The following is a 15116-nucleotide window of genomic DNA, read 5'->3' as shown; positions in this document are numbered from 1 at the left end:
ATAAAGGTATAATTTCACAATGTATTATTACACTGTAATAAAGGTATAATAAGACAATGTATCATTACACTGTAAAAAAGGTATAATTTCAAAATGTATTATGGCACTGTAATAAATGTATAATAAGAATGTGTTATTACACTGTAATAAAGGTATTATAAGACAATGTATTATTACACTGTAATAAAGGTATTATAAGACATTGTATCATTACACTGTAAAAAAGGTATAATTTCAAAATGTATTATGGCACTGTAATAAATGTATAATAAGAATGTATTATTACACTGTAATAAAGGTATAATAACACAATGTATTATTACACTGTAATAAAGGTATTATAAGACATTGTATCATTACACTGTAATAAAGGTATAATACCACAATGTATTATTACACTGTAATAAAGGTATAATTTCACAATGTATTATTACACTGTAATAAAGGTATAATTACACAATGTATTATTACACTGTAATAAAGGTATAATGACACAATGTATTACACTTTGATAAATGTATAATTACACAATGTATTATTACACTGTAATAAAGGTATAATTTCACAATGTATTATGACATTGTAATAAAGGTATAATTTCACAATGTATTATTACACTGTAATAAAGGTATAATGACACAATGTATTACACTTTGATAAATGTATAATTACACAATGTATTATTACAATGTAATAAAGGTAGAATTTCATAATGTATTATTATACTGTAATAAAGGTATAATTTCACAATGTATTACATTGTAATAAAGGTATTATAAAACAATGTATTATTACACTGTAATAAAGGTATAATTTCACTATGTATTATGCACTGTAAAAAAAAATCCTGTAAAAAAACGGTAAATCTCTGGCAGCAAAGTTTCCAGACGGGTTCTGTTAAATTACAGCAAATAACCATTTCACAAAATTACAGGCAAAAACCGTAAAAATACAGAATTGACTTTACAGTCAAAAATAATTAAAATACAGTACATTACTGTTAATAATGGCTTATTAAACCGTGGAAAAACAGATAAATTATGTCAAATTACATAAAAAGAACATTTAACTTTAAGGTTAAACTGTAAATTTAGGGTTTTATAAAGTTATTTTATAATAATGCTCTGTCTATCTACAGTAATTATCTTTTAATATATAGTTTTTCTGTGTAAAATAACTATGAAGTTATGTATAAAAATGTAATAAGTACATAAATTCAAATACAAAGTTTGTATATTTACAGTTTTAATTTTTTGCAGATCCAGTTTCACAACTTTGACCAATCTCTAATTCAGTACTTAATAATAGCAAATGTACATTCAATTTCTGTTAAATTAACTAAACATACAAGGACGGAATACCTGCACATTTACAGTATTACTCATTAAACAAACACTGAACATCAAGATACGTGAATGATAGGAAATACAGGCTTAGTATATCATTTAGAACATGTAAAAATATCCACATTAAAAGACAATTGCTGTATGCCTTTATACTGGCACTGTAAAAAAGTAGAATCAAACAATGTATTATTGGACTGTAATGTATAATAAGAATGTATTATTACACTGTAATAAAGGTATAATAACACAATGTATTATTACATTGTAATAAATGTATAATAACACAAAGTATTTCATTGTCATAAAGGTATAATAGCACAGTGTATTATGGCACTGTAATGAAGGTATAATTTCACAATGTATAATTATACTGTAATAAAGGTATAATTACACAATGTATTATTACATTGTAATAAATGTATAATAGCACAATGTATTATTACACTGTAATAAAGGTATTATAAGACAATGTGTTATTACACTGTAATAAAGGTATAATTTCACAATGTATTATGGGACTGTAATAAATGTATAATAAGAATGTATTATTACACTGTAATGAAGGTATAATACCACAATATATTATTACACTGTAATAAAGGTATAATACCACAATGTATTATTACACTGTAATAAAGGTATAATAACACAATGTATTATTACACTGTAATAAAGGTATAATACCACAATGTGTTATTACACTGTAATAAATGTATAATAACACAATGTATTATGGCACTGTAATGAAGGTATAATTACACAATGTATTATTACACTGTGATAAATGTATAATAACACAAAGTATTTCATTGTCATAAAGGTATAATAGCACAATGTATTAGTACATTGTAATAAATGTATAATTTCACAATGTATTATTACATTGTAATGAAGGTATAATTTCACAATGTATTATTATACTGTAATAAAGGTATAATAACACAATGTATTATTACATTGTAATAAATGTATAATAACACAATGTATTATTACACTATAAAGGTATAATAGCACAGTGTATTATTACACTGTAATAAAGGTATAATTTCACAATGAATTATTATATTTTAATAAAAATATAATTTCACAATGTATTACATTGTAATAAATGTATAATAACACAATGTATCATTACACTGTAATAAATGTATAATGAGAATGTATTATTACACTGTAATAAAGGTATAATAACACAATGTATTATTATATTGTAATAAATGTATAATAACAATGTATTATTACACTGTAATAAAGGTAGAATCACACAATGTATTATTACATTATAATAAATGTATAATAACACAATGTATTACACTGTAATGAAGGTATAATAACACAACGTATTATTACACTGTAATAAAGGTATAAGACAATGTATTATTACACTGTAATAAAGTTATAATAGCACAATGTATTATTACACTGTAATAAAGGGATAATAGCACAATGTATTATTACATTGTAATAAATGTATAATTTCACAATGTATTATTACATTGTAATGTATAATTTCAAAATGTATTATTACACTGTAATAAAGGTATTATAAGACAATGTATTATTACACTGTAATAAAGGTATAATAACACAATGTATTAGTACATTGTAATACATGTATAATAACAATGTATTATTACACTGTAATAAAGGTATTATAAGACAATGTATTATTACATTGTAATGAATGTATAATAACACAATGTATTATTACATTGTAATAAATGTATAATAATACAATGTATTATTACACTGTAATAAAGGTATAATACCACAATGTATTATTACACTGTAATTAATGTATAAAAACACAATGTATTATTACACAGTAATAAAGGTATAATAACACAATGTGTTATTACACTGTAATAAATGTATAATAACACAATGTATTATTACACAGTAATAAAGGTATAATAACACAATGTGTTATTACACTGTAATAAAGGTATAATAGCACAATGTATTTCATTGTCATAAAGGTATAATAGCACAATGTATTATGGCACTGTAATAAATGTATAATAAGAATGTATTATTACACTGTAATGAAGGTATAATTACACAATGTATTATTACACTGTAATAAAGGTATAATAACACAATGTATTATTACACTGTAATAAATGTATAATAACACAATGTATTATTACACAGTAATAAAGGTATAATAACACAATGTGTTATTACACTGTAATAAAGGTATAATAGCACAGTGTATTATTACATTGTAATAAATGTATAATAACACATTGTATTATTACACTGTAATAAATGTATAATAAGAATGTATTATTACACTGTAATAAAGGTATAATAAGACAATGTATTATTACACTGCAATAAAGGTATAATAGCACAGTGTATTATTACACTGTAATAAAGGTATAATTACATAATGTATTATTACATTGTAATAAAGGTATAATTTCACAATGTATTATTACACTGTAATAAAGGTATAATAAAACAATGTATTATTACATTGTAATAAATGTATAATAACACGATGTATTATTACACTGTAATAAAGGTATTATAAGACAATGTATTATTACACTGTAATAAAGGTATAATAACACAATGTGTTATAACATTGTAATAAATGTATAATAACAATGTATTATTACACTGTAATAAAGGTATAATAAAACAATGTATTATTACATTGTAATGAATGTATAATAACACAATGTATTATTACATTGTAATAAATGTATAATAATACAATGTATTATTACACTGTAATAAAGGTATAATACCACAATGTATTATTACACTGTAATTAAGGTATAATACCACAATGTGTTATTACACTGTAATAAAGGTATAATAACACAATGTGTTATAACATTGTAATAAATGTATAATAACAATGTATTATTACACTGTAATAAAGGTATTATAAGACAATGTATTATTACACTGTAATAAAGGTATTATAAGACAATGTATTATTACACTGTAATAAAGGTATAATAACACAATGTATTAGTACATTGTAATAAATGTATAATAACAATGTATTATTACACTGTAATAAAGGTATTATAAGACAATGTATTATTACACTGTAATAAAGGTATAATAACACAATGTATTATTACATTGTAATAAATGTATAATAACAATGTATTATTACACTGTAATAAAGGTATTATAAGACAATGTATTATTACACTGTAATAAAGGTATAATAACACAATGTATTATTACATTGTAATAAATGTATAATAACACAATGTATTATCACACTGTAATAAAGGTATAATTTCTCAATGTATTATGGCACTGTAATAAATGTATAATAAGAATGTATTATTACACTGTAATAAAGGTATAATAGCACAATCTATTATTACATTGTAATAAAGGTATTATAAGACAATGTATTATTACATTGTAATAAATGTATAATTACACAATTATTACACTGTAATAAATGTATAATAACACAATGTATTATGGTACTGTAATGAAGGTATATTTACACAATGTATTATTACACTGTAATAAAGGTATAATAACACAATGTATTATTACACTGTAATAAATGTATAATTACACAATGTATTATTACACTGTAATGAAGGTATATTTACACAATGTATTATTACACTGTAATAAAGGTATAATAACACAGTGTTTTATTACACTGTAATAAATGTATAATAAGAATGTATTATTACACTGTAATAAAGGTATAATTACATAATGTATTATTACACTGTAATAAATGTATAATAAGAATGTATTATTACACTGTAATAAAGGTATAATAGCACAGTGTATTATTACACTGTAATAAAGGTATAATTACATAATGTATTATTACATTGTGATAAATGTATAATAGCACAATGTATTATTACATTGTAATAAAGGTATAATTTCACAATGTATTATTATACTGTAATAAAGGTATAATAAGACAATGTATCAATACACTGTAATAAGGGTATAATAGCACAGTGTATTATTACATTGTAATGAATGTATAATAACACAATGTATTATTACACTGTAAGGAAAGTTTAATACCACAATGTATTATTACACTGTAATTAAGGTATAATAACACAATGTGTTATAACATTATAATAAATGTATAATAACAATGTATTATTACACTGTAATAAAGGTATTATAAGACAATGTATTATTACACTGTAATAAAGGTATAATAACACAATGTATTATTACACTGTAATAACGGTATTATAAGACAATGTATTATTACACTGTAATAAAAGTATAATAACACAATGTATTATTACACTGTAATAACGGTATTATAAGACAATGTATTATTACACTGTAATAAAGGTATAATAACACAATGTATTATTACATTGTAATAAAAGTATAAGACAATGCATCATTACACTGTAATAAAAGTATAATAGCACAGTCTATTATTACACTGTAATAAAGGTAAAATTACACAATGTATTATGGCACTGTAATAAATGTATAATAAGAATGTATTATTACACTGTAATAAAGGTATAATAAGACAATGTATTATTACACTGTAATAAATGTATAATAGCACAATGTATTTCATTGTCATAAAGGTATAATAGCACAATGTATTATGGCACTGTAATAAATGTATAATAAGAATGTATTATTACACTGTAATGAAGGTATAATTACACAATGTATTATTACACTGTAATAAAGGTATAATAACACAATGTATTATTACATTGTAATAAATGTATAAAAACACAATGTATTATTACACAGTAATAAAGGTATAATAACACAATGTGTTATTACACTGTAATAAATGTATAATAACACAATGTATTATTACACAGTAATAAAGGTATAATAACACAATGTGTTATTACACTGTAATAAAGGTATAATAGCACAGTGTATTATTACATTGTAATAAATGTATAATAAGACAATGTATTGTTACACAGTAATAAAGGTATAATAACACAATGTGTTATTACACTGTAATAAAGGTATAATAGCACAGTGTATTATTACATTGTAATAAAGGTATAATAAGACAATGTATTATTACACAGTAATAAAGGTATAATAACACAATGTGTTATTACACTGTAATAAAGGTATAATAACACAATGTATTATTACACAGTAATAAAGGTATAATAACACAATGTGTTATTACACTGTAATAAAGGTATAATAGCACAGTGTATTATTACATTGTAATAAATGTATAATAAGACAATGTATTGTTACACAGTAATAAAGGTATAATAACACAATGTGTTATTACACTGTAATAAAGGTATAATAGCACAGTGTATTATTACATTGTAATAAATGTATAATAACACAATGTATTATTACATTGTAATAAATGTATAATAACACAATGTATTATTAAACTGTAATAAAGGTATAATACCACAATGTGTTATTACACTGTAATAAAGGTATAATACCACAATGTATTATTACATTGTAATAAATGTATAATAACACATTGTATTATTACACTGTAATAAATGTATAATAAGAATGTATTATTACACTGTAATAAAGGTATAATAAGACAATGTATTATTACACTGTAATAAAGGTATAATTTCACAATGTATTATTACACTGTGATAAATGTATAATAGCACAATGTATTTCATTGTCATAAATGTATAATAGCACAATGTATTATGGCACTGTAATAAATGTATAATAAGAATGTATTATTACACTGCAATAAAGGTATAATAGCACAGTGTATTATTACACTGTAATAAAGGTATAATAACACAGTGTATTATTACACTGTAATAAAGGTATAATAACACAATGTGTTATAACATTGTAATAAATGTATAATAACAATGTATTATTACACTGTAATAAAGGTATAATAAAACAATGTATTATTACACTGTAATAAAGGTATAATAACACAATGTGTTATAACATTGTAATAAATGTATAATAACAATGTATTATTACACTGTAATAAAGGTATTATAAGACAATGTATTATTACACTGTAATAAAGGTATTATAAGACAATGTATTATTACACTGTAATAAAGGTATAATAACACAATGTATTATTACACTGTAATAACGGTATTATAAGACAATGTATTATTACACTGTAATAAAGGTATTATAAGACAATGTATTATTACACTGTAATAAAGGTATAATAACACAATGTATTATTACACTGTAATAACGGTATTATAAGACAATGTATTATTACACTGTAATAAACGTATAATACCACAATGTATTATTACACTGTAATAAAGGTATAATAACACAATGTATTATTACATTGTAATAAATGTATGATAACACAGTGTATTATTACACTGTAATAAAGGTATAATAAGACAATGTATTATTACACTGTAATAAAGGTATAATAAGACAATGTATCATTACACTGTAATAAAGGTATAATTTCACAATGTATTATTACACTGTAATAAAGGTATAATAACACAATGTGTTATAACATTGTAATAAATGTATAATAACAATGTATTATTACACTGTAATAAAGGTATAATTACACAATGTATTATGGCACTGTAAAAAGGTAGAATCACACAATGTATTATTACATTATAATAAATGTATAATAACACAATGAATTACACTGTAATGAAGGTATAATAACACAACGTATTATTACACTGTAATAAAGGTATAAGACAATGTATTATTACACTGTAATAAAGTTATAATAGCACAATGTATTATTACACTGTAATAAAGGGATAATAGCACAATGTATTATTACATTGTAATAAATGTATAATTTCACAATGTATTATTACATTGTAATAAATGTATAATTTCAAAATGTATTATTACACTGTAATAAAGGTATTATAAGACAATGTATTATTACACTGTAATAAAGGTATAATAACACAATGTATTAGTACATTGTAATAAATGTATAATAACAATGTATTATTACACTGTAATAAAGGTATTATAAGACAATGTATTATTACACTGTAATAAAGGTATAATAACACAATGTATTATTACATTGTAATAAATGTATAATAACACAATGTATTATTACACTGTAATAAAGGTATTATAAGACAATGTATTATCACACTGTAATAAAGGTATAATTACACAATGTATTATTACACTGTAATAAAGGTATAATTTCTCAATGTATTATGGCACTGTAATAAATGTATAATAAGAATGTATTATTACACTGTAATAAAGGTATAATAGCACAATCTATTATTACATTGTAATAAAGGTATTATAAGACAATGTATTATTACACTGTAATAAATGTATAATAACACAATGTATTATGGTACTGTAATGAAGGTATAATAACACAATGTATTATTACACTGTAATAAAGGTATAATAAGACAATGTATTATTACACTGTAATAAAGGTATAATAACACAATCTATTATTACATTGTAATAAAGGTATTATAAGACAATGTATTATTACATTGTAATAAAGGTATTATAACACAATGTATTATTACACTGTAATGAAGGTATATTTACACAATGTATTATTACACTGTAATAAAGGTATAATAACACAGTGTATTATTACACTGTAATAAATGTATAATAAGAATGTATTATTACACTGTAATAAAGGTATAATAACACAGTGTATTATTACACTGGAATAAAGGTATAATTACATAATGTATTATTACACTGTAATAAATGTATAATAAGAATGTATTATTACACTGTAATAAACGTATAATAGCACAGTGTATTATTACACTGTAATAAAGGTATAAGTACATAATGTATTATTACATTGTGATAAATGTATAATAGCACAATGTATTATTACATTGTAATAAAGGTATAATTTCACAATGTATTATTATACTGTAATAAAGGTATAATAGCACAGTGTATTATTACATTGTAATGAATGTATAATAACACAATGTATTATTACATTGTAATAAATGTATAATAATACAATGTATTATTACACTGTAATGAAAGTTTAATACCACAATGTATTATTACACTGTAATTAAGGTATAATAACACAATGTGTTATAACATTGTAATAAATGTATAATAACAATGTATTATTACACTGTAATAAAGGTATTATAAGACAATGTATTATTACACTGTAATAACGGTATTATAAGACAATGTATTATTACACTGTAATAAAAGTATAATAACACAATGTATTATTACACTGTAATAACGGTATTATAAGACAATGTATTATTACACTGTAATAAAGGTATAATAACACAATGTATTGTGGCACTGTAATAAATGTATAATAGCACAGTCTATTATTACACTGTAATAAAGGTAAAATTACACAATGTATTATGGCACTGTAATAAATGTATAATAAGAATGTATTATTACACTGTAATAAAGGTATAATAAGACAATGTATTATTACACTGTAATAAAGGTATAATACCACAATGTATTATTACACTGTAATAAAGGTATAATTTCACAATGTATTATTACACTGTGATAAATGTATAATAGCACAATGTATTATGGCACTGTAATAAATGTATAATAAGAATGTATTATTACACTGTAATGAAGGTATAATTACACAATGTATTATTACACTGTAATAAAGGTATAATAACACAATGTATTATTACATTGTAATAAATGTATAAAAACACAATGTATTATTACACAGTAATAAAGGTATAATAACACAATGTGTTATTACACTGTAATAAATGTATAATAACACAATGTATTATTACACAGTAATACAGGTATAATAACACAATGTGTTATTACACTGTAATAAAGGTATAATAGCACAGTGTATTATTACATTGTAATAAATGTATAATAACACATTGTATTATTACACTGTAATAAATGTATAATAAGACAATGTATTATTACACTGTAATAAAGGTATAATACCACAATGTATTATTACACTGTAATAAAGGTATAATAACACAATGTATTATTACACTGTGATAAATGTATAATAGCACAATGTATTTCATTGTCATAAAGGTATAATAGCACAATGTATTATGGCACTGTAATAAATGTATAATAAGAATGTATTATTACACTGCAATAAAGGTATAATAGCACAGTGTATTATTACACTGTAATAAAGGTATAATTACATAATGTATTATTACATTGTAATAAAGGTATAATTTCACAATGTATTATTACACTGTAATAAAGGTATAATAAAACAATGTATTATTACATTGTAATAAATGTATAATAACACGATGTATTATTACACTGTAATAAAGGTATTATAAGACAATGTATTATTACACTGTAATAAAGGTATAATAACACAGTGTATTATTACACTGTAATAAAGGTATAATAACACAATGTGTTATAACATTGTAATAAATGTATAATAACAATGTATTATTACACTGTAATAAAGGTATAATAAAACAATGTATTATTACATTGTAATGAATGTATAATAACACAATGTATTATTACATTGTAATAAATGTATAATAATACAATGTATTATTACACTGTAATAAAGGTATAATACCACAATGTATTATTACACTGTAATTAAGGTATAATACCACAATGTGTTATTACACTGTAATAAAGGTATAATAACACAATGTGTTATAACATTGTAATAAATGTATAATAACAATGTATTATTACACTGTAATAAAGGTATAATAAAACAATGTATTATTACATTGTAATGAATGTATAATAACACAATGTATTATTACATTGTAATAAATGTATAATAATACAATGTATTATTACACTGTAATAAAGGTATAATACCACAATGTATTATTACACTGTAATTAAGGTATAATACCACAATGTGTTATTACACTGTAATAAAGGTATAATAACACAATGTGTTATAACATTGTAATAAATGTATAATAACAATGTATTATTACACTGTAATAAAGGTATAATAACACAATGTATTAGTACATTGTAATAAATGTATAATAACAATGTATTATTACACTGTAATAAAGGTATAATAACACAGTGTATTATTACACTGTAATAAAGGTATAATTACATAATGTATTATTACACTGTAATAAATGTATAATAAGAATGTATTATTACACTGTAATAAAGGTATAATAGCACAGTGTATTATTACACTGTAATAAAGGTATAATTACATAATGTATTATTACATTGTGATAAATGTATAATAGCACAATGTATTATTATACTGTAATAAAGGTATAATAGCACAGTGTATTATTACACTGTAATAAAGGTATAATTACATAATGTATTATTACATTGTAATAAAGGTATAATTTCACAATGTATTATTATACTGTAATAAAGGTATAATAAAACAATGTATTATTACATTGTAATAAATGTATAATAACACGATGTATTATTACATTGTAATGAATGTATAATAACACAATGTATTATTACACTGTAATGAAAGTTTAATACCACAATGTATTATTACACTGTAATTAAGGTATAATAACACAATGTGTTATAACATTGTAATAAATGTATAATAACAATGTATTATTACACTGTAATAAAGGTATTATAAGACAATGTATTATTACACTGTAATAAAGGTATAATAACACAATGTATTATTACACTGTAATAACGGTATTATAAGACAATGTATTATTACACTGTAATAAAAGTATAATACCACAATGTATTATTACACTGTAATAAAGGTATAATAACACAATGTATTATTACATTCTAATAAAAGTATAAGACAATGCATCATTACACTGTAATAAAAGTATAATAGCACAGTCTATTATTACACTGTGTTGAGGCAAAAACAAGTAACTAACAAAATAGCATCAGGCATAAGAGACATCAGGATTCAAATTGTCCTTAAAAGATATTTATTCTTGCAAGAATGTTCCCAGTCCATCCACAGTCCAGCTGCAGGTGGAGTGAGACCCAGAGCAGAGGTTGACCAGCTCCTTATAGTGTTCTATTCAAAAGCTATCTCCTACAGCCCCCACTAAACAAAATAACAAAAGGGACCCCCCCCCCTTGAACCCTTCACAGCACAAGGAACAAAAGGGACCCCCCTTGACCCCTCCCCAGCACGGGAATCTCCTTACCTCTGAAATCTCACACACACACACCCTGCAGCTGTATCAATATCATAAAAGAAACTCAAAATACAGCCAAAGAACGCATGGCATTCGTTTGTTAAATCGTTGAAAATAAAATACAAAGAAAAGATGAATTTTTCCACAACATTTCCTCCTCTTTATCATTCTCTGATAAACAACATAGAAAAATTCACTCTTGTTTTCTAATCAAACCCATTATACTATTAAATCTTTAAGAATAGAATTAATTCAAGTCTTAATTCAAGAACAGTTATACCCTTCATGTATATCAATACTAAGCCCTAATTTGATTCAATCAAATAAAATCGCAAAACTTTTCTTCAACCATTAATTGGTCAACATTTTCTCCAGATATGTTGATCATCTCGTTGCCTCATGGACGTTCCATCTTCACCAATATGACACTTTGCATGCCGTAGAGAGGATTTTTTCCAACGTTGGCAGGGGAGATTTGTTTCTAGCACATATCATTGATCCCCTACTTTATTCTTTGCGCTGGCGTGTGAGGTTGTTGATGTTGGTTGGTATAGTTTAGGTCAGATGCTCGGACCCAGGTCTAACATCCTTCAATCATTTTCAAATCCTTACAAGATTTTCCCTTAGATCACGATCGCACCCCCACTGGAATGAGTCATTTACTGTCTACTGTCACCTGCGAATGGAGGCCTTAAGTGATTTTGTTAGTGAGCGCGTGTCTTGTCGTCCCTTTGGTGTGACCTGTGAAATTTTCAACCTGAAACATATCACCGGATAATTTCTTGCTCATTGAATAGCACTCAGGGTCCTTGTTCCCCTGAAAAAAACATTCAACCCATGTTGTTCATGTTAACAAAACAATACAGAATCAGTTCTGTTTGGTTCAATCCATCCTGACATCCTGCAAAATGAAAATTTTAAGTTAGGCATTACACAGGGTTAGGCACTGTTTCTTCACTTTGCTCATGCCATGCGCAAAAGTCTGCATCTTCTGTAAAGAAAAACAAATGTTGAGGTTATTGTCACATAGTTTTCTTTTGTCTGCTGTGCTGCCACATCTGCTCCGGCGTTTCCTGTCAAAACAATTCTTGTTATTAGCACACTTAAAATACAAACAATGCACACAATTAAACCCAATGTCCTCCCAACATTTATCTTCCCACCTGTGCGATGGCTTTCAGCAAATGTGAACCCCTTAGTAAACCAGATCTAGCTGGTTAATACAAATAAAGTTCTTCAAATAAACCCCTCCTGGACTTTTACTGTCCTCATATACCGATGAGGTCAAAGCTAGATAACCTCTCGGCCTGCTGTGAAGACAATGGGTTTAGCCCTTCCCCCCTGGATTTACTGTTTTTCCCACCTGTGAGGCCGAAATGTCTTTGTTTGTGGCCTGAATACAAATTATCCATACTAAAAAGTTCAAAGACTCATCTGACCACTTGTTTTACTGTGCGTTCTCCTGTTCCCGCCATGAGCATATTCATCCTCCTCTTGATGCACGACACCCATCTTGTGCATAAATTTAACATAATAAAATTCTCTTACTTTTATCAGACGCTTTTATCCATAGTGACTTCCATTTCAAAGTACACATTTACATTCTTATCAGTTCTTGCTTTCCCTCGGAAATTGAACCCATGACTTTGGCGTTACAAGCGCTAACGCTCTACTGTTTGAGCTATAGAAAACTGCAATATTTGTTCATATTTATTTGGTAACATTTGTTTGGATAAAGTTTGCTAACCCAAACGTTGTCCTTCAGCCAAGTTTCCCATCTTTCTCTGCCTCTGAAATAAAAATATTACTTAAAGCCACAATTTCATCTTCTTATCAAATTGTTTTTTAAGGCAACGGCCCCTAGTCTCACAGCGTTTCTTGATTTTTCAGGCCTATTGTTTGGTCTCTTAATCAACTGTCATCTACGAACATTCTCCAGGTCATCAATTGGTCAGGTCAGGTCGTGTACACTTTGTCAGCGTCAGTACACTTCGTCAACGTCAGTCGAATAACAATCTTCCCCTTTTTACAATACATAACTGTTAAGGGCTCTCTGGATAATCTGATATTTACTTAGCCTTCTGTACGTGTTTGTTGCTGTCAAATTTATAACTTTTTCTCAACACATGACTGACGGCTATCTACGACTTCACAATTCTAATTTATCAATACTTAAACCTGTCCAGAAAGTAATTCAAATCTACTGCACATCATGAATGATCAAAATAATAATTAACAGACAGAGCTCGATGATCAATCAACTTAAAGCTCATCCTGTTCTGTGTTGCCTTCTCATCAGATTGACTCACAATCCTCAGCTTACTTTTCAAATTTGTCATTCGCCTTAACCCATCTATAATGCTAAAACACTCTTTCCAGAGGTTAATGACAAATTTATACACACTATTCAGACAGAATAGTTGTCCTAAACTAACACATACTGTACAAACATGAATTAACACTCACACTCATCCCTGACTATGAACTGCTCATATTTCTTATTCATATCTTTTCTCTAAAAAGATTTAAATTTTAAATGACATTTTAACCTTACATTTTCCTGTATCTTTTATCTAATGTTTTTTATGGCCTCTTAACCAGTTTCAAAGCATGTCTGTTCATTATTCATTTGATTTTAGAAAAGTCAGCTGGATTGTTTTGGTGCATAATTATT

Source organism: Scardinius erythrophthalmus (assembly GCF_964197995.2).
Source record: "Scardinius erythrophthalmus genome assembly, chromosome: 18".
NCBI lineage: Eukaryota > Metazoa > Chordata > Actinopteri > Cypriniformes > Leuciscidae > Scardinius > Scardinius erythrophthalmus.
This window is presented reverse-complemented; position numbering follows the sequence as displayed.